Source organism: Myxocyprinus asiaticus, chromosome 26, assembly GCF_019703515.2.
Source record: "Myxocyprinus asiaticus isolate MX2 ecotype Aquarium Trade chromosome 26, UBuf_Myxa_2, whole genome shotgun sequence".
NCBI lineage: Eukaryota > Metazoa > Chordata > Actinopteri > Cypriniformes > Catostomidae > Myxocyprinus > Myxocyprinus asiaticus.
Window position 1 is genome coordinate 19,997,012 of NC_059369.1, and position 20,121 is coordinate 20,017,132.

A 20,121-nucleotide genomic window follows, 5' to 3' on the forward strand; every position below is an offset into this window, starting at 1 on the left:
ACTGTTGCCCAGTGTTCCAAAGTCCTCTTTTCAGATGAGAGCAAGTTTTGTATTTCATTTGGAAACCGAGGTCCTAGAGTCTGGAGGAAGGGTGGAGAAGCTCATAGCCCAAGTTGCTTGAAGTCCAGTGTTAAGTTTCCACAGCCTGTGATGGGGTGCAATGTCATCTGCTGGTGTTGGTCCATTATGTTTTTTGAAAACCAAAGTCACTGCACCCATTTACCAAGAAATTTTGGAGCACTTCATGCTTCCTTCTGCTGACCAGCTTTTTAAAGATGCTGATTTCATTTTCCAGCAGGATTTGGCACCTGCCCACACTGCCAAAAGCACCAAAAGTTGGTTAAATGACCATGGTGTTGGTGTGCTTGACTGGCCAGCAAACTCACCAGACCTGAACCCCATAGAGAATCTATGGGGTATTGTCAAGAGGAAAATGAGAAACGAGAGACCAAAAAATGCAGATGAGCTGAAGGCCACTGTCAAAGAAACCTGGGCTTCCATACCACCTCAGCATTGCCACAAACTGATCACCTCCATGCCACGCCGAATTGAGGCAGTAATTAAAGCAAAAGGAGCCCCTACCAAGTATTGAGTACATATACAGTAAATGAACATACTTTCCAGAAGGCCAACAATTCACTAAAAATGTTTTTTTTTTTTATTGGTCTTATGTATTCTAATTTTTTGAGATAGTGAATTGGTGGGTTTTTGTTAAATGTGAGCCAAAATCATCACAATTAAAAGAACCGAAGACTTAAACTACTTCAATCTGTGTGCATTGAATTTATTTAATACACGAGTTTCATAATTTGAGTTGAATTACTGAAATAAATGAACTTTTCCACGACATTCTAATTTATCGAGATGCACCTGTATATTTTTTAAAATCTTTATATTTTATAATAATATAATAATTGTATTATATTACCGCTGGAATTTAGTGGAATTATAAAAAATAAAATAAAAAAAAGTTACTATGATGAGGTTTTGAACACAAGTGTTGAGAGAGTGTCTGTTAATTTGCCATCTTCTCTCCTTCTGACTGTCTTAATCCACCGCTCTAAAAAAAATTCTTCATTTGGAAAGTTGTGTAAACGTAGTAGTGGTGTTTTTCTTCTGATGTTAGAGCAAATGGGTAAGCAAAAATTATATTTGCCGTGGTCTCCTATTCACCGCTATCAAAGTTTACCCTGCAATCGTTTACTTCCGGAAGTGTGAAAAGGGTCCATAGTTTCGCATCCAGTGTGGACAAATTGCTTGTCGCTGGAAACTTGTCGCATTCTAATTATAATTCTAATGAGCTTTTCACACTTGAAGATGTAAATTTTTAACCCTGGGTTAATGTAATTCTGGGTTATATTGTTTGATGTTTCACATTGTTCATACTTTACCCTGAGTTTGTAATTCACACTGAATACTTTTGGCACAAAAGAAGAAAAAGATGTTAACCTAGGGTTAAGCATAGTGTAACATGCCTATACTTAAAAACAAAAATGTATTCCTGAAAAAGTAAACCTACATGAAAAAACTTTCTGTTTACTACAAATAGAAGCTTGCAGCTTAAACCGTAAGCTAATGTAGAAATCATGAGCCAGAGAGTTTTTTTTTTTTTTTTCAAATCAAAACAGCTTCATAAAACCTCTGTCAGCTGTAGCTTTTGTGCAACTTAGGACGCAGAGGCGTACCTTGCCTTAATGCAAAAACCTGCATAGAGGGTAGAAAAAGCCATTTTGACTAAGAGATTAATAAAGCTGGCAGTAGAAAGCAATTCTTCCACATTTGATCTTGTTATCTGTTTTACATTATTTCTCAAGGGTATGCTGCACCTCACTGATATACAGCTCTGCACAAATAATCAATTAAGCCAGCAGATTCTACAGCTTTCTGCTTTGTGTCAAAGCTTCAGCCACTTACATAGATTTTTCTCCTCAACAAAGTATGGGTTTCAGATGATAAGAGACACTAAGAGAATGAAGTTGATTTTGATAATTAAATGAATTTCTTTGTGTTAATCAATTTGTAAATTGCAGCTCAGTTTATCCAAATTTGCCAGTAGGCATATTTACAACAAACAAAAATACAATAATGAAAAGGATCATAGGTCTTTGTGGAAAATGTGCAATCAACAACATGTTTGAGAAAGAGAAAATAATGTCTGCTTCATGTTTGTGGTTGTAGAAAATAAAAGGCTGTGTATGACTAATGTAATTGACTATGCTCATATGAAGGGATTGATTAATCATTTGCAACTGCCCAGGGTACTGACTAAATAGTACCATTAATTATTAGTTGTTCAAAGTGATCAAAAGCAACTGCAATTAAAAGCAATAATTGTGAGTCTCCCCTTGCGGTTAACCCCTTATGTCCACAAATGAGTGTATATATATATACAGCTGTGCTCAAAAGTTTGTATACCCTGGCAGAAATTGTGAAATTTTGGCACTGATTTTGAAAATATGACTGATCATGCAAAAAAACGTTTCAAAAAAAGTATTTTATTTAAGGATAGTGATCATATGAAGCCATTTATTATCACATAATTGTTTGGCTCCTTTTTAAATGATAACAGAAATCACCCAAATGGCACTGATCAAAAGTTTACATACCCTTGAATGTTTGGCCTTACTTGTTGCACAATACTTGTTGACCCCTCTCCAAACATAGCGCTTATGGTTGTGACCATATAGCTCTGTTTTGGTCTCATCACTCCAAATTACAGTGTGCCAGAAGCTGTGAGGTGTGTCAAGGTGTTGTCAGGCATATTGTAACCGGGCTTTTTTGTGGCACTGGCGCAGCTCATTTTTGTTCAAGTATCATCGTATTGTGCTCCTTGAAACAACCACACCATCCTTTTCCACAGCAGCCTGTATTTCTCCTGAGGTTACCTGTGGGCTTTTCTTTGTATCCCGAACAATTCTTCTGGCAGTTGTGGCTGAAATCTTTCTTGGTCTACCTGACCTTGGCTTGGTATCAAGAGATCCCCAAATTTTCCACTTCTTAATAAGTGACTGAACAGTACTGACTGGCATTTTCAAGGCTTTGGATATCTTTTTATATCCTTTTCCATCTTTATAATGTTCCATTACCTTGTTACGCAGGTCTTTTGACAGTTCTTTTCTACTCCCCATGGCTCAGTATCTAGCCTGCTCAGTGCATCCACGTGAGAGCTAACAAACTCATTGACTATTTATACACAGACACTAATTTGCAATTTAAAAAGCCACAGGTGTGGGAAATTACCCTTTAATTGCCATTTAAACCTGTGTGTGTTACCTTGTATGTCTGTAACAAAGCCAAACATTCAAGGGTATGTAAACTTTTGATCAGGGCCATTTGGGTGATTTCTGTTATCATTATGATTTAAAAAGGAGCCAAACAACTATGTGATAATAAATGGCTTCATATGATCACTATTCTTAAATAAAAGACATGATCAGTCATATTTTCAAAATCAATGCCAAAATGTCACATTTTCTGCCAGGATATGCAAACTTTTGAGCACAACTGTATATATATATTAGAATAACCATAGCCAAATCTACAAATCAATCCTGAGCTTCAGGTGTAAAAGTGCAATCTCTAAGTACCTTTTAGAGAATGGAAATTTAAATTTGTGAATTGACCTAGATTTAAGATGTTGTCATGGGATTTTTCATAGGATTACAGTGTCAAGATGTTTAATGGACTGAATGAATTATACACTTTATAGATATATATATTCACTAGTCAAAATATTGCCATGTTCTCTCAGGGGCCGTTCAGTCAGAATAAATTCTTGCGCTAAAAAAGCTACACGCAGCTAAACAAATGAAGAATGCAGTGCAGGTGTCTGAAAGTTATTTTTATTTTTAACTTCACATGGCACTCATGCACAATTTGCTGAAAAAAAAAAAAAAAACACAGTAAGATGCTGTGCGATGTTCAAAGCGACGTTTCATCTAGTGCATGTTTACATAGAAAAACAAAAACTGTTAGAAATTTTTTTTTTTTAAATACAGCACAGATGAAGTGTGAATGTCCCCTTAGAATGTTAGAAATCTAGGATGCTTTCATGAAAATTGCAGATTGAATCACAGGTAGGACTGAACAGTGGAGTTAGGATGCTATTCTGTTCGCATTTGAATACTGTTCATGGGGTGGGCAATTAAAATAAATATGAGAAAATCTCATAATACAGCATTCAGTATGCTGTAATTTGCATTGAATCAACTGACCTGATAAACATTTTGTTCAATCAACAATGACCCCAATGGCCTATATACAAAGCCATTCCATTTTAGCATTATGTCAGCATGCTTTGGTTATGTAGCACTAACACCGCAGATCTTAATTTCTCAGTAGACTGCATATAGATCTGTTAAGGGTGTGTGTTTGTGTGTAGGTTTGTATGTGCCTGCTGAAATGGCACCTTTTGACATTGGTTTTGCTCATCACCACATTCATAAGACATAAGATGGTTCTCTGGAGCCTCTGGAGAAGCTGTGAGCTTGTAACTGCAGAATCTTCACTAAAACACAAGAAAAACATTGTTCAACTATTGCTGACACTGTCAGACACAAACCACACACAGAGACCCACACACATACACAACATCTTTCTAGTAGACATGAAGTATCAAGCTATACTTTTCACTAAAACCTGCTTAGTCAAAAAATTCTTGTTTGTTCCTTTGCAGCAGGCCAGGAAAGCTGAGGAAGGCTTCTGTTTCTCTTAGAATGCTGTATAAGTGACAATTCTTAAGGAACGTGTGGACATTTGTTGTCTAGGTAGGACTTGATGACAACACAAAAGAAGGATCTTTTTAGTAATTCCCAGGTCTCAAATTTTCCTCCATAGCAGGTGACATCTCTTCACATCTCATGGAGTCTTGTACTTAAGCCTTTCTGAGAAATAACAGATAAAAGACGACATTTGTTTATATTCCCATCCCGAGACTTGGTGGCAGCCTATTTATAGTGATTCTCCTGCACAGAAGCCATGGAGGCACTTTACTCTGAGGATCATCCAAATGTCTCCATGTTTTGATGTATGAATAAATCCAGCACCCTGCTCGGATTTGGGCGCAGTCCAAGCTGCAGCAGGCACCGGCTGTACAGGTGGCTTAGCTTCAGATTGGAAGCTGTGTGAAGAGCTGGATTGATCCTGAATACAAAGAAAATTCTATAATGGTTTACAAATGCCAGCTGCTTTAATTGTAACAATAAGGAAGGCAAACAGGCCAGAATTTAAATGCTTTACTGAGAGAGAGCGAGATATTGCATGATTCATTGTTCACTTTCCCATGCATAATGAAAGCTTTTTGGTCCTTAAAAAATACTACATTCCAAAAAAAATTTGGATTATTAAAGTTAATTATTAAATCAATGCATCAATGAATCAAACAGTCAATCAATCAATCAATGAAGATATACATTCTAATTATACATTCTATGTAATTATACACTCTGAAGCCACGTCCACACTTATCAGTTTTTGTTTGAAAACTCAGTACTAGTGTGGATGAAAGGCGTAAACAGAGAGAGATTTATGAGTTTTTAAACGAAAATGTATTAGTGTGGACGTGGCCTAATATTTTATGTTGTTGCCTTGCTGTTTACAGTCTATATAGACAGCAATCTTCTAACACTCTGTCTACACCAGATGCAGGCGGCGAGTCGCATCTCAAGCATATCTTTCCCATTTTTATAATTAAGGCTGTCTACACTGGAAGCGTACGTTGCGGCATGTCACACCGTCAGAAAACGGATGTCCTGTTCCAATTTGCACTGCAATCGCTAGTGCTACTTCTGCCAACAAGACAAATGAATGGTTTAGAACGTTCGTTATGACACTTCCAGTGTAGACAGCCTTAAGCGGTTATGGCAGCAACTGAAATGAAACCTCATAAGTGACTAATTTGGAACGCTCTACATAAGAAGCAACTCCACATACCACAGAATAGCACTCCTCATGTGAAGCAACAAGGGACTCGACTCACAATTGATTACAGTGGGGTTTTCCATGAGCATGTTGCAAAGCTAATGGTGTTATCTAATAAGCATGAACATACTCTAATAAGCATAAACATACATAGCAAACACAAATATTGGTAAAAATAGATAATTTATTTAATTAGATTGAACTATTTCTGTCAGTATTTTTCAGTAATGAAAGAAATACATTTAAAATCAATAATTCTCTACTCATTCATCTTGGATTTTTTCCCACTGAGCATTCTGAGTTTCACCTTATCTGTGAAGGATACATGCAATGCTGCCTTAGAATTTGGCCAAAACAAATTATCTTATCTTTTGGGACAGCCTTTGCATTATGAGTGTGCTTATGAAAAAAAAGTTGTCTAAGTAGGCAACACACTATTGCTTTGGAACAGAGCCAATGACTTCGCACTTACATTGCTGCTTTGTCTTTCTGACCTACATTATTTGATATTCACACATTTTAAAACTCTCAGTTTGGCTTCTTGCTAAATATGAGTGACTAATGCTTACTTTAATGTATACCACCCTCACTTTTAGTTATATGGCGCATCTCGCAAGGTCAGCTTGTTGAGTGAGGTTCTGTCATTGCCATGAGGCAGAGTTTTACCTTTAAGGTCAGCCAGAGACACAGAGGCCTTTGAAATTCTATCAGCAGAAAGCGTAATGAGGAAGAGAGGTATGAGAAATGATTCATGTGCGAGTAAGCCTCTCACAGGCTCTATCAGCAGTTAGCACTTTGACCCAGATTATAGCACCAGCCAAAACCTCAAAGGGGAGCATTGGAGATGGACCTCAGTGATTTGACTTCCCCGTTTCTGCTGTAAAGAGCACAAATACATTACAGTCCTTCTCATTCTTTTGTTCAATATTGTCATTTTCTTTCTCTCTCACTCCTGGTCTAGCCCTTCTCTTCTCACTTTGCTTCCAGGTTGCTCTAAGTACACACACACACACACACACACAAAACTGGTTTCTCCTTTCCCTAAAATGTAAAAGCTTCTGGCCACCTAAAAACTAGGGCTGTCAATTAAACATGTTAATTCAGAATAATGAATTATGAAAAATAACACAATAAAAAAATTAACAAGCATAATCACAACCCCTGACCTGCCAAACCACACTTACCAAGAAGTGCAGGCAGGACAGAATGACTGAGGAGCAGTCCAAAAAATGTGATCGTGTGTTAAAAAAGAAAAAGAAAAAAAAAAAAAAACAGCAGGATGAAACGCAACAGATTGGAGCAAAATCCTGGCTCTTGAGACTACTAAAATTTGAACTCTTTAACTTGACGCAACAGAGATGAGACTAAGACAGTCATCTAATGCATGTGCACATAGACCAACAATTAAGAAATTGCACAGACAGTATGCATGAACGTGTTCTGTGTGATTGGCTGCAAAATGAATTGCTGTGGACTGTATAGACAAGTAATAGGATTTTGTCCAATTATGTTAATAAAACAAAGAATATATTACTGACTTTTGAAGCCCATTTTTATTGTCTTTTTTTACTCATCTGTCACAATAATATCATGTCTTTGAATGATCTATATTTGGGGCATGGCATTAGGGCTTGAATGACAGCACAACTAAAACAAAACCTTATTTGTTCACATATCTCCATGTGCGTTCAGTAAATATAAAGTAAATGCCAACAAAAGTCTAAATTTAAAGCTAAACTCACAATATGTTTTGATTCCTTTTCCAAAAGATGCATGTCAACATAACAAGGTGCTCGATCCGTTAGCTCAACGGGGAGAATTACTGTGAAAGCCACACTATTGTGTAAAATTCCCATCCCTCTCGATTAACGAGAGAGGAATGGTGGGACAGCACTCTTTCCTAAAAGCTCTGTAAAAATCCAAGGTGACCGCTGGGTCACAAGTGAGATATGGAGAAAGCACTATCTCCTCTCAGCACATTTTTGTGCAAAAGGAAATCCAATGCTAGCATTCACAACAGAGACTCTTTCTCGCTCTCTTTTGCACTCTCTCTCTCTCTCTCTCTCTCTCTCTCTCTCTCTCTCTCTCTCTCTCTCTGAAATGGTGTGCAGTCCCTTGTTTATCTACTTACAATACATCTTGTTTATCTACAATACTGTGCATCAAAGTCAAGAGAAATGCACAACAATCACATTTCAACAAGCTCATTGCAATGCTATGATTTATTTGCAAAAGATTTGGTGTAAGCAGACCTGCTCTAAAATCCTTATTTACAATAATTCGTTTGCAGTAGATTTAGCATGTATATTTAATGTGCAGCAAACTTTCTCATGGTTCATGAAAAACATTAACACTGAAAAGAAAAAAAAATCTAAATCAGTATTTTTTGTCTTGTCTTCCAGTGGAAATATCTTTAAAATGAGATAAAATCCTTTAAAAAAGGTTTTATTGTAAGATAATAAGACTAAGTTTCAGAGAATAAAAAATTTAATATTTTATTAAAGCATTAACCTCACTAATTTTGTTAGATTTATGCCAAAAAGGAACAGAGAGAGAAAAAACAAAAACAAAAAAAAACAAAAAACACAATTTGCCAATGCAGTAAGATAAATAAAACAAAGCTATTTATGTGTGTAGCCGGTGGGTTGTAAAGAAACAACACAGGATACAAAAAAATCTTTTTGGGGTTTTATTCGGACAGCTGTTTGCAAAAGAGAGAGAGAGAGAGAGAAAAAAAAACTGCAGTCGTACATTTATATAAAAATGAAGAAATACAAAAAATTAAATACGATACACTGAAATATGGTAATGAAATACAAAAAAAGAAATACGGTTCAACGAAATACGGTAGAGGCTAATGTCAAAAGAAAATACAAACAGGGCATTAGCCTACCCACATGCCTCAACACATACTAAATACATGCTTATATAATTCACAGCACCCTATGCACTTAAGTACTTGCTCAAACCACTCAAAGCATCTTATGCATTTAACACATGCTTCACTCACAGTATTTTATGCATTTAACACATGCTTAAACCACTCAAAACATTTTTATGCATTTCTAACCAGGCTTTAAGGACATGTATAATAGTTTAAAACAATAGAATTATCATATTTTCACATATAACACATATTACACTTATTCACTAAACTGGAAAACACTCTGAGCTATAAATGATTAAATAAGATATCATTAATTCTAAATTTACATACCCAGTTTTCACATGTGTGCACCAAACGTGGTCAGACTCCACACATGCAATCCATATGCATCCTTCAAAAATGATTCATAACAAACACTCAGTTTTAACATACAACTCTTGTGAACACATATTTAATGCAATTTATCTTGTGTGAAATTTGATATTTACCCAAGTAATTCTCAAACGATGAACAAAACCGGGAGCTCTCTTGCACAACGCATGCTCTCACTTCTCTAACCAGCCAACATGTGTGTAACATGAGAGAGTGCCGGAAAGCAGGTGTCACAAAACTCTTAAAGGGGCCACGTCCAATTTTTTTTCACGTCCAACGATTAAGAAAATGATTTATTTTTGCAGTGAATGTATAGAAAACCATATTAAAATGCAAAAGTGTTTCAGAAATTCACGGATGCAATATAGTATAAAGCAGTGTTTCTCAACTAGTGGGTCGCAAGTACATTTGGACTGGGTCGCTGACAACAGGGAAAGAACATGCAATGGTTCTCCCATTGAAATTTTTTCTGTGGCCACCTATGTGAAATTTCAGCACTTTGTACATGCAAAAAGGCTTCTAATCTGCAACGCAATATTTTTGTGGTGCGATTAAGCTTGTTTTTCACGTGAGTGTAATGAAACAACTCACGGCAATGATCTGCTCTATGATCTACTGTATCTCTGGTGCGCATGCTCACCATGCATCAATGCCCATTTGAATTCTAGTGAGAAATTTTCTCTCAAACAGGCAGCCCCCGACATTATAAACAGCAGTGAAGCGGAACAGAGCAACACTTTGCTATGCACCAAAAAAAAGTTGTTGTTTTTAAAATCACATCATTACCCATGCAAAATATTTCACGATACAGTAGTAACAGTAACTGTGATATTTTGACAAATGTTATTGTTTTATATTAAATAATCTATTAGGTACAATCTATACTATTTTTCATAAACACTATAATTTATTATCATTATTATTATTAGAAAGACTAGCTACATTGACCTAGCCATGTTAATGAGGGGCCATCATGGTCTTATGCATGTACTTATATGTCATTACACTGTAAATATAAGGGCAAATACATAGAGGGTTTTAAAGTCTGGACCTCCAAGGCTTGTGGACAAATTATTAATAATGTTTTCCTCCTGTGTAAGATATATTCTGTTAGAATGATGTTTGATATTGCGAAATAAACTGGATAATAAATATAATGGGCTTATATAAATAAATATGTTTGTCAACTTTTAAAAGGGGGAAGAGAAATTCTTTTTGTTGTTGATATCAACAACAAAAAAATAATGTCACTTGATACATGCATTTATACTTGAAAACCATGAACAAAACTATGCAAGATAAAAGAAAATGTGCCCCATGATACATTAAATATAGGTTATCTTTTTATGGTGGGTCGCCACTTGATGTCCAGTGTAAAATCTGGGTCCTGAAGCAAAACCAGTAGAGAAACACTGGTATAAAGAATATGGCTTTAAAGGTTTAGGTTGTTTTCCATATCATCACAATAACGTTCCACATACGTCACTATAGAGTGGAAAACATTATTATTTGATTAATGAAATCCAAACCTCTATTGTCTGGACAAACAGTGGACTAGTGTTTGGATATTATCAAACTTGCAGAGAAGACTCCAGAAGACCATAACTGCTTTACTGCATTCTACTCAAAACATTGTTTACAGGCAAGTTTTCAAATGTCATTAACTCTGAATGTGCATATTCGTAACTTTTAGTTTAAGTTACTGGTCAAAGACAAAATTCAACCACGGTTGACAATAAAGTTGTATTGTAATGTACTGTATTGTATGCTCTACAATAGTTGCACAACAGGAACAGAAAAACACCTTTTATTCTCTTCAAATCTATCTCTCAATTATAGGACCCAATGTTATGCAACAGGATTCTCCATAGCAAGCCATAATTTTTCATTATTTGCATAGCATTATTTCTCTAACCTATTCAAATAAATAATGCATTATGTTTTTCATTACATTTCCTTGTGAAGGTGATGGAAATGTAAGGAAATTAGAAAATATATGACATCCAAAATGCTGATTTATACTGGGAAAATTGAAGGGAAACAAGCTGTGAGATCTTTTGCAATATAATATTTCCACTGCTGAAGAAATATGAAGTCTTATCTCCTTTGGTTATGCCTGCTCGGGGAGATGTTCATATAAAGTCAAATGAGGCTCTAAGCCATTTGTAATGCAATCAGTCCTAATTAACGAGCACAACTCTGCTCACTGACATTTATGCTTGAAGCAGTATGGAATAACTTTCTGATTTCCACACGAGAGTTCAGCCACTTACCAATTAATTCCCCAATCACACGTTAAAAATGAACAGTGTCGCATCACAACCTTACATAAAACGTCATGGCCATTACGAACCAGGACCAGTTTTAATTGTTAGTCTGAGCCAGAGTCAATTTTGGGCCACAGCATAAATGTATCCCAAGTTTTAGTACTATCCTAACATATTTACAAGAAAGGACAGCTTGTGCATTAGCAAGTAACAAATCTAACCAGAAGAGTAAGTAGAAACAGAAATCTAACCTTCTATCACAAAACAAGGCACCATGCTGGCATGCAAACAATATTATGCAAATATGCATGTATTGTTGCCCCATAACTGATTGCTAACATACTAAATGAGGAGAGGTCAAAGAGGACATGTTGTCTGTGAGATTTTTTTATAAAGTAAATGAATAAATAAACATTTAAGAATAAAACTGCTACTGTGGCTGCTGCCTGTGCATTTAGCTGCAAGTATTTCTGTCGACTTTGAAGTCCCCTAGCACGCTTGAGGTAATATAAAACACAAAACTTTTTTTATTCAACAAAGGTAAACTTTCAGTGGAGTTTCAAACCACGGGAAAAGTTCACATTTGGCATTCTTCTGATGTTTAGCACACACAGCACATGTTCCCTGGTTCCTCTAAGAACCACTTTGGTGCACAGTCTTACAGCCTTTCAGAACTTGCTCTCCTTCTCTAATGGTGGAATAGAAGAACAAAGGCTGCTGCTATTGTGAGCACAACAGAATCAGATAGCAGTAAAAGCCAAGGCTCTTTCATTATTGAAGATAACATAAAGGATTTGGAAGGTGGAGATAAACCTGCCATTGATCTGTATTTAGACACTCTAATGCATTCAACACACACTCATACACTTTTTCTCTGTTTTAAACAATTCTTCCTCTGTCTTTCTACCTAGATTTTGTCTGTACTTTTGTAAACAGATATATGTACAAATTGTTAAAGCTTCTATATTCTACACCTTGGTAGCATTTTATCTTTTCCCTGATGTTCACTTAATAATAAGGTTTAAAGGTTTAAAGTGCAAAAATGGTCATAATTTAGTGTTACATTTTCCACATTCTTCCTGAATTGAATTCTTCTAAGAATTCAAAAGTTGTAAAGGTACAGTATCCATAATAGCCTTTCAAAACCACCTGCCTAATACTGAGTAGGTCCCCCTCGTGCTGCCAAAAACAACACCAACCATTATTCTTCTCACCACAAATGTACAGGGCAGTTATCTGAGTTACCATACACTTTGTCAGTTCGGACCAGTCTGGCCATTCTCTGTTGACCTCTCTCATCAACAAGGCATTTCCATCCACAGACCTGCTGCTCACTGGATGTTTTTTGTTTTTGGCACCATTCGGAGTAAATTCTAGAGACTGTTTTTCATGAAAATCCCAGGAGATCAGAAGTTACAGAAATACTCAAACCAGCCCATCTAGCACCAACAATCATGCCATGGTCCAAATCACTGAGATCACATTTTTCCCCATTCGATGATTGATGTGAACATTAACTGAAGCTCCTGACCCATATCTGCATGATTTTATGCACTGCACTGCTGCCACACGATTAGCAGATTAGATAATTGCATGGATGATTGTTGCTGCCAGACGGACTGGTTTGAGTATTTCTGTAACTGCTGATCTTCTGGGATTTTCATGCACAACAGTCTCTAGAATTTTCTCAGAATGGTGTCAAAAACAAAAACATCCAATGAGTGGCAGTTCTGCAGATGGAAACACCTTGTTGATGAGAGAGAATGGCCAGACTGGTCCAAACTGACAAAGTGTATGGTAACTCAGATAACCGCTCTGTACAATTGTGGTGAGAAGAATAGGGGTTGGCGCTGTTTTGGCGCCACGAGGTATACCTACACAATATTAGCCAGGTGGTTTTAATATTGTGGCTGATCAGTGTATGCCCATAAATTATCTCTGTTATGATTGGCTAACATCTTTGTATGTCAAATGCAGCATAGTTCACATTGTAGGACATTAGGGCAGACCAATTTGTTGAATATAGAAGTTGATATGTAAACAGGACAGTAATATATTAATGTGCTCATGATTGTGATGTTATAACCATGATGATTTATGAATAACCTTTTATATAGATTAGATTTCATAAATGGTGTGGGCGGATTAGATTATATATAGAGCATTAAACTCCTATTTCAAAAGAGCAACGAAAATCCTGTTTTCCATGATACATCCCCTTTAAATATCACAGAATAACAGCCTGCATAAGCTCCATCTTGAGGCAAAGAAAGACCACCATACTGTACTTCAAGATGGAAATTAAGGACACCCAGACTTCAGGAAGCATCAGCAGAGTTCCTGTATTACTGATTCTGCTTGTACCCTCACATCAGCCCAGATCCACCTTTGGCTAATTTCCCACAATTTCCAAGCATCCTGAAAATGAATATGCATTATGGTTCCAGTGAATCCATTTGCACGCCAGAATAGTAATGAAGAAAAAGTGCTCTCAAAAATGCAATTAATCTTATGTAAAATGCCTGCTCAATGCTGCTAATAAGATGCCATTTTAACAATTGCGTATGTTGTACAAGAAAAACGGTTTACCAAAAGTGGTAAACACCATTCTTCATTTGTCTGATGCCATAAAAGCAACATGAAATAGATTTTGTTTACAAGAGTACAACAAATCACTCTTTTATCTTAAAGAAATGTTCTACAAAAGTACTGCAACATGCTATAACCCATACAAAATGAGGTAAATTACTTGCAATAACACATTTTGATCATGTAACACTCGCAGATAGTTGCAGTATGCATTAAAACTTTTTAAACCAATTTTAAATGTGAAATTGGATTCATATGTTTGGCATTCAGGCAATGATTTACAGCAAGATGAACATAGCATTGTGGGAGTAGATGCTAGTGGCAAAGGATTACACTGAGCCTGCAGAATAAACTGAACACTTTACTGATATAAACAGCAGACCATGTTCTAGAAGCATGGTGTCATCATGTTTGTGTTATTCAGCTGTACAGTAGGTGAAAACTGGGTCCTCCCACGAAAAGCTTTGGGACTGATAACATCTTCCAACATTATTATACTATCACAGGTCGACAAGTAAGGATTGAGAAAGGTTACTGTCTCTTTGGGCTGTGATGTGAACTGTTCTGAGACTTTTTTAATGCTTCAGAAATCTACCGTATGAAAAACGTTGTGCCAAAAGGCACTCCATGTTGTAGGTTTTGCATTCAATATTCAAAAAGTTTTACAAAGACAGTACACTGCAGATATGAAATTCTGTGTTCATTTACTCATCATTTCACCATACTCATCATTTACATGTACTCACCCTCAAATTGACCCAAACCCATCTGACTTTTTTCTTTAGTGAAACACAAAAGGACATGTTTAGACAAAATGTTAGTCTCAGTTATCATTTACTTTCATTTTTCCATACAAACAATTTATGTTCCACAGAAAAAAAGAAAGTCATGCAAATTATTTGACTTGACTTGTAAATTATGATTTTTAATTTCTGGGTGAACTTCCCCTTTAAGCAAATTTTTGTTGCTCCAGATGAGTGCTGTTTTTTTTAATTTACATTTTATTGCCATATTAATGGTGACATTTTTACTTACACAGTTTGTTCAAGAGTGACAATGGCTACAATTATGAGACTGTTAAAATATATGGTCGGTTATCAGGAGCGTGTAAAACAAACTGCGATTGAGGGTGAAAACAAATCTGCATGTTGTGGAGTGGTAGATTTCAGCATTCAGCATGTTTATTTATTTATGGGCTTCAAGAAAGTAGGCCTTGGCACAGGTTGGACACTGGGCCACTGCGGTTATCCTCACTGCTCCACCACTGGACGGGGAGGAGGGAGATAGGCGAGCACATTAATGATGCATGGGGACCAGTACGTTCAGATTAAAGTTCTCCATGCTATGTGCAGGCCCACTGAAATATGCATGAGCTACACTGCATGTGCAGGCTGCAGCACGCAGAGATACTTTCCACCTAGGCGTAGGGTGCAGCGGCTTACGGCGCACTTGCAAAAAACCAACCGCAGGCTCTTCTGATTAAGGATGCTTGAGTCGTAAGTTGTTTGTTATAGTAGACCAGTTCTGCATGTCTGTGTTTCTCATGTAGAGTTCTTGAGAGGTTTAGAGCTTGTTTTTTTCTTTCTTTCTTTTTTTTTTTTTTTTTTTTGCCATGTAGTCCACTACCAGAAGTTAAATGTTTGGACACACCTATTTATGCTTTGTTATTACCACTTCACACATTTTAGAATAACAGTGAGTTCATCAAAACTATTAAATAAGACAAATGGAAGCATGGGAATTGTGAAGTAAACAAAATGTTAAACCATTCAAAATCATCTTCTATTTTAGCTTGTTTAAACCCTTTGTCTAGATAACAGCTCTTGACATTTTTTAACCAAATTCATGAGGTATACACCTTGAATGCATTTTATAAAGTATTGTAGGAGTTTCCATTTATGCTGCTTTTCCAACACTATTTGTTCCAGCTCATACATTTAAAACATGCAGTGTAAAGAAATTCACAAGTAGGCACAGTTGATATTTGTCTACAAAATTAAATTCAAGCATTTAGGTAAAAACCTTAGATTAAAAGGTTTATAAGATCGTAAGAAACATAAATTCAGTCTCGTGTGTCCAAGCTTTTGAGTGGTTGTGTAAGTTCACAAGGCAAGGAACAATACATTACAGTCCAAATCACTATACACTTATCAACCTGAACATCTATACATTTCCATATAGATGTCTATATCAGACCAAATACATTTAGCTTTACTGTATATGATGTTTATGAAGTTCATATTAGGCCCAGTAATATCAACTTTAAATAGTTATAATAGTTTGGTTTAATCACAGAAAAATCACTAAGGACTTTCTACCTGTTTTTAAAAGTGATTTGTTTATGCTGACTTATTGGGTTATAAGTTGTTTATTCTTGGACTGGCTGCTAGGCAGATTTGTTTAGTCTGCTGGATTCCAGGCAAGCTTCCCAAAATACTGTCAAGTGTTGACTATGTAATGGCCAGGTTTCCCACAGTCATGGAAAAGCTGGAAATGCCAGAATGAATTGAAAATAAACTGAAAACTCTTGGTAATTCCTATAGTGAATATGTAATTTTCTAGTTGTACTCAGCTCTAAAACATTTAATCACTTAGACATTGTTCTTTGTAAGTGCAATCACTATAAAAATGATTTTGTAAAACACTAACAAGTCAAACAACTGAAAAAGTCATGGAAATTCATTGGTCGAAAGGTGTGGGAAATCTAAATGGCAGTCAGCTGTAGCCCCACCAAGAATTCTCTAGCACACAGACATACATTTTTATTACTTTGAATGACCTTCAAAGTATTGTGCCATTTTGCTATTTCTACCACACAGGTCTAACAGCGACCTCAACCATGTCAGGATCCGTTATCACTTTGTGGTGCACAATGCCAACGAACTCTCTGTGCAGCAGGGTGAGGTGCTAGAGGTATGGATGACCCTTAGAGAGGAGGTGGAGTAGGAGGATGGGGCACGGGGCAGAGTAGGTCTGAGGTACACAATGTGGGAGGTACAGTAGCAGGAGAGAGAACACGACTACCGCTCTTATGTAGAGCTTAAGGTCATGAAGGCTTTCTAGGCTGATGTTTGAACATAAATGGTAAAGAAATATCCTGATGGTCGAAAGTTTGTGGGAAACCTAAGGGAAATAGGCTGAAAACATTATTTAAACACACAGAAACTTACTGTGCATTAAAGGCATACATTTAAATAGTATGTGCATCCCCTGGGAATCAAGCCCATTGCCTTGGACTTGCTAGTACCATGCTCTACTAGAAGTCTAGCATGTAGGAAGTCTTTTTTTCAACCTGTCACTTTGAGATCTCTGCCGTTTCCCTCAGAAGAGCCTCCAGCCCCCAGGCACTCTATTTACATGAGAACTACTGAAGTGATCAAGAGGGATTGCCCCCAATTGGCTAATCCATCCTGAAACATGGATAATCGTTTTTCTAGACATACCCAGCCTGAGCCTGGTATCACTGGGATTTAATACTAGGATCCCAATGGTACAATGCATCATTGGGACAGTGTGATAGAATGCCTGTACTACAATGAAACATATTTTAGTTAAAATTAAACAACATGCTGAATAAAAGAGGAAAAGTCACATCTTTTCAAAAGAACAGATTTGTCAGGATTCATGGGAGGAAATGCAGATACTGTCAAAGTTGTTCCACACATACACTATATTGCCAAAAGTATTACCTCACCTGCCTTTAGATGCATATGAACTTAAGTGACATCCCATTCTTAATCCATAGGGTTTAATATGACGTCAGCCCACCCTTTGCAGCTATAACAGCTTCAACTCTTCTGGGAAGGCTTTCCACAAGGTTTAGGAGTGTGTTTATGGGAATTTTTGACCATTCTTCCAGAAGCGCATTTGTGAGGTCAGACACTGATGTTGGACGAGAAGGCCTGGCTCGCAGTCTTCGCTCAAATTCATCCCAAAGGTGCTCTATCGGGTTGAGGTCAGGACTCTGTGCAGGCCAGTCAAGTTCTTCCACACCAAACTCGCTCATCCATGTCTTTATGGACCTTGCTTTGTGCACTGGTGCGCAGTCATGTTGGAACAGGAAGGGGCCATCCCCAAACTGTTCCCACAAAGTTGGGAGCATGGAATTGTCCAAAATCTCTTGGTATGCTGAAGCATTCAGAGTTCCTTTCACTGGAACTAAGGGGCCAAGCCCAGCTCCTGAAAAACAACCCCACACCATAATCCCCCCTCCACCAAACTTCACAGTTGGCACAATGCAGTCAGACAAGTACCGTTCTCCTGGCAACCGCCAAACCCAGACTCGTCCATCAGATTGCCAGATGGAGAAGCGTGATTCGTCACTCCAGAGAACGTGTCTCCACTGCTCTAGAGTCCAGTGGCGGCGTGCTTTACACCACTGCATCCGACGCTTTGCATTGCACTTGGTGATGTATGGCTTGGATGCAGCTGCATTCCATGAAGCTCTCTACGCACTGTTCTTGAGCTAATCTGAAGGCCACATGAACTTTGGAGGTCTGTAGCGACTGACTCTGCAGAAAGTTGGCGACCTCTGCGCACTATGCGCCTCAGCATCCGCTGACCCCGCTCTGTCATTTTATGTGGCCTACCACTTCGTGGCTGAGTTGCTGTCATTCCCAATCGCTTCTACTTTGTTATAATACCACTGACAGTTGACTGTGGAATATTTAGTAGCGAGGAAACTTCACGACTGGACTGCACAGGTGGCATCCTATCACAGTACCACGCTGGAATTCACTGAGCTCCTGAGAGCAGCCCATTCTTTCACAAATGTTTGTAGAAGCAGTCTGCATGCCTAGGTGCTTCATTTTATACACCTGTGGCCATGGAAGTGATTGGAACACCTGAATTCAATTATTTGGATGGGTGAGCGAATACTTTTGGCAAAATAGTGTATGTGGAACATGTATTAATGGAATAGTTCACCCAAAAATCAAACTTCTGTCATCATTTACTCACCCTCATTCTTCTTCCAAACCTGTATGACTTTCTTTCTTCCATGGAACAAATTGTGGAGAAAGCTGGAAGTCACTCCATGCAATTACAATGAATGGTGACTGAAGCTTTCAAGCTTCAAAAAGGATGCGAAAGGACTATAAAAGTATCATAAAAGTGATTTATATGAGTAGCGCACTACATTCTAAGTCAAATTATAACTTCGTGTGAAAAACAGGCCGAAATTTAAGTAGTTTTTCACTTTAAGGGATAGTTCACCCAAAAATGTAAATTCTCTCATCATTTTCTCACCCTCATACCACCCCAGATGTGCATGACTTTGCATGAAGATTTTTAGAAGAATATCTCAGCTCTGTAGGTCCATATAATGCAAGTGAATGGTGGCCAGAACTTTGTAGCTCCAAAAATAACAAAGCAAACATAAACGTAATACATATGTCTCTAGTGGTTAAATCTATATCTTCAGAAGTGATATGATAGGTGTGGGTGAGAAACAATAATATTTAAGTCCTTTTTTACTATAAATCTCTACTTTCACATTCACTTTCAAATGTGAAAGTGAAACTAAACAGGCAACACATGTGACTTTCAGATGTAAAAGTGAAAGTGAAGATTTTGAGGAAAAAAAGAGACTTAAATTTTGTTATCTTTCTCACCCACATCTATTAAGTTGCTTCTGAAGATATGGATTAAACTACTGGAGTCATATCGATTACTTTTATCGTTTCCTTTATGTGATTTTTGGAGCTACAAAGGTCTGATCACTATTCACCTGCATTGTATGGACCTACAGACCTGAGATATTCTTCTAAAAATCTTTGTTTGTGTTCAGCAGAAGACAGAAAGTCATACACATCTGGGATGACATGTGGGTGAGTAAATGATGAGAGAATTTTAATTTTTGGGTGAACTAACCAAAAAAACATGGTTACTACAGTCATGGTTACTACAATAATACTATAGTAAAACCATTGTTAGTTTTCATAAGGGTTAAACAAATAGGGGACACTATTAAATTAAACAAATTGATACATAAAATTCACTAATAAACTAGAAAACACCCTATTTTATATAACTGAATTGAAAAATAGTAATAAACAGCAGCAATACACTAAATATTTTGATTTAAAA

General features: G+C 37.0%; 1 protein-coding gene across 3 annotated transcripts in view; it reads right to left on the minus strand.

The window, feature by feature from the left end:
• The window catches only part of mgat4c (mgat4 family member C), a 158,708-nt gene that overhangs the window by 12,497 nt on the left and 126,090 nt on the right, over positions 1-20,121 (minus strand). Inside the window, exons 1-2 of one of the 3 annotated variants that reach the window (XM_051657242.1) lie at positions 7,662-7,763; positions 4,409-5,142 (exon numbers count right to left, since the gene is read on the minus strand). The exons of 1 other annotated variant lie outside the window; for it this stretch is intronic. The gene's annotated coding sequence lies outside the window, so the exon portion shown is untranslated. Of the gene's footprint in view, positions 1-4,408; positions 5,143-7,661; positions 7,764-20,121 lie in introns of those variants that run through there. One more of the 3 variants, XM_051657241.1, reaches the window with a different exon arrangement.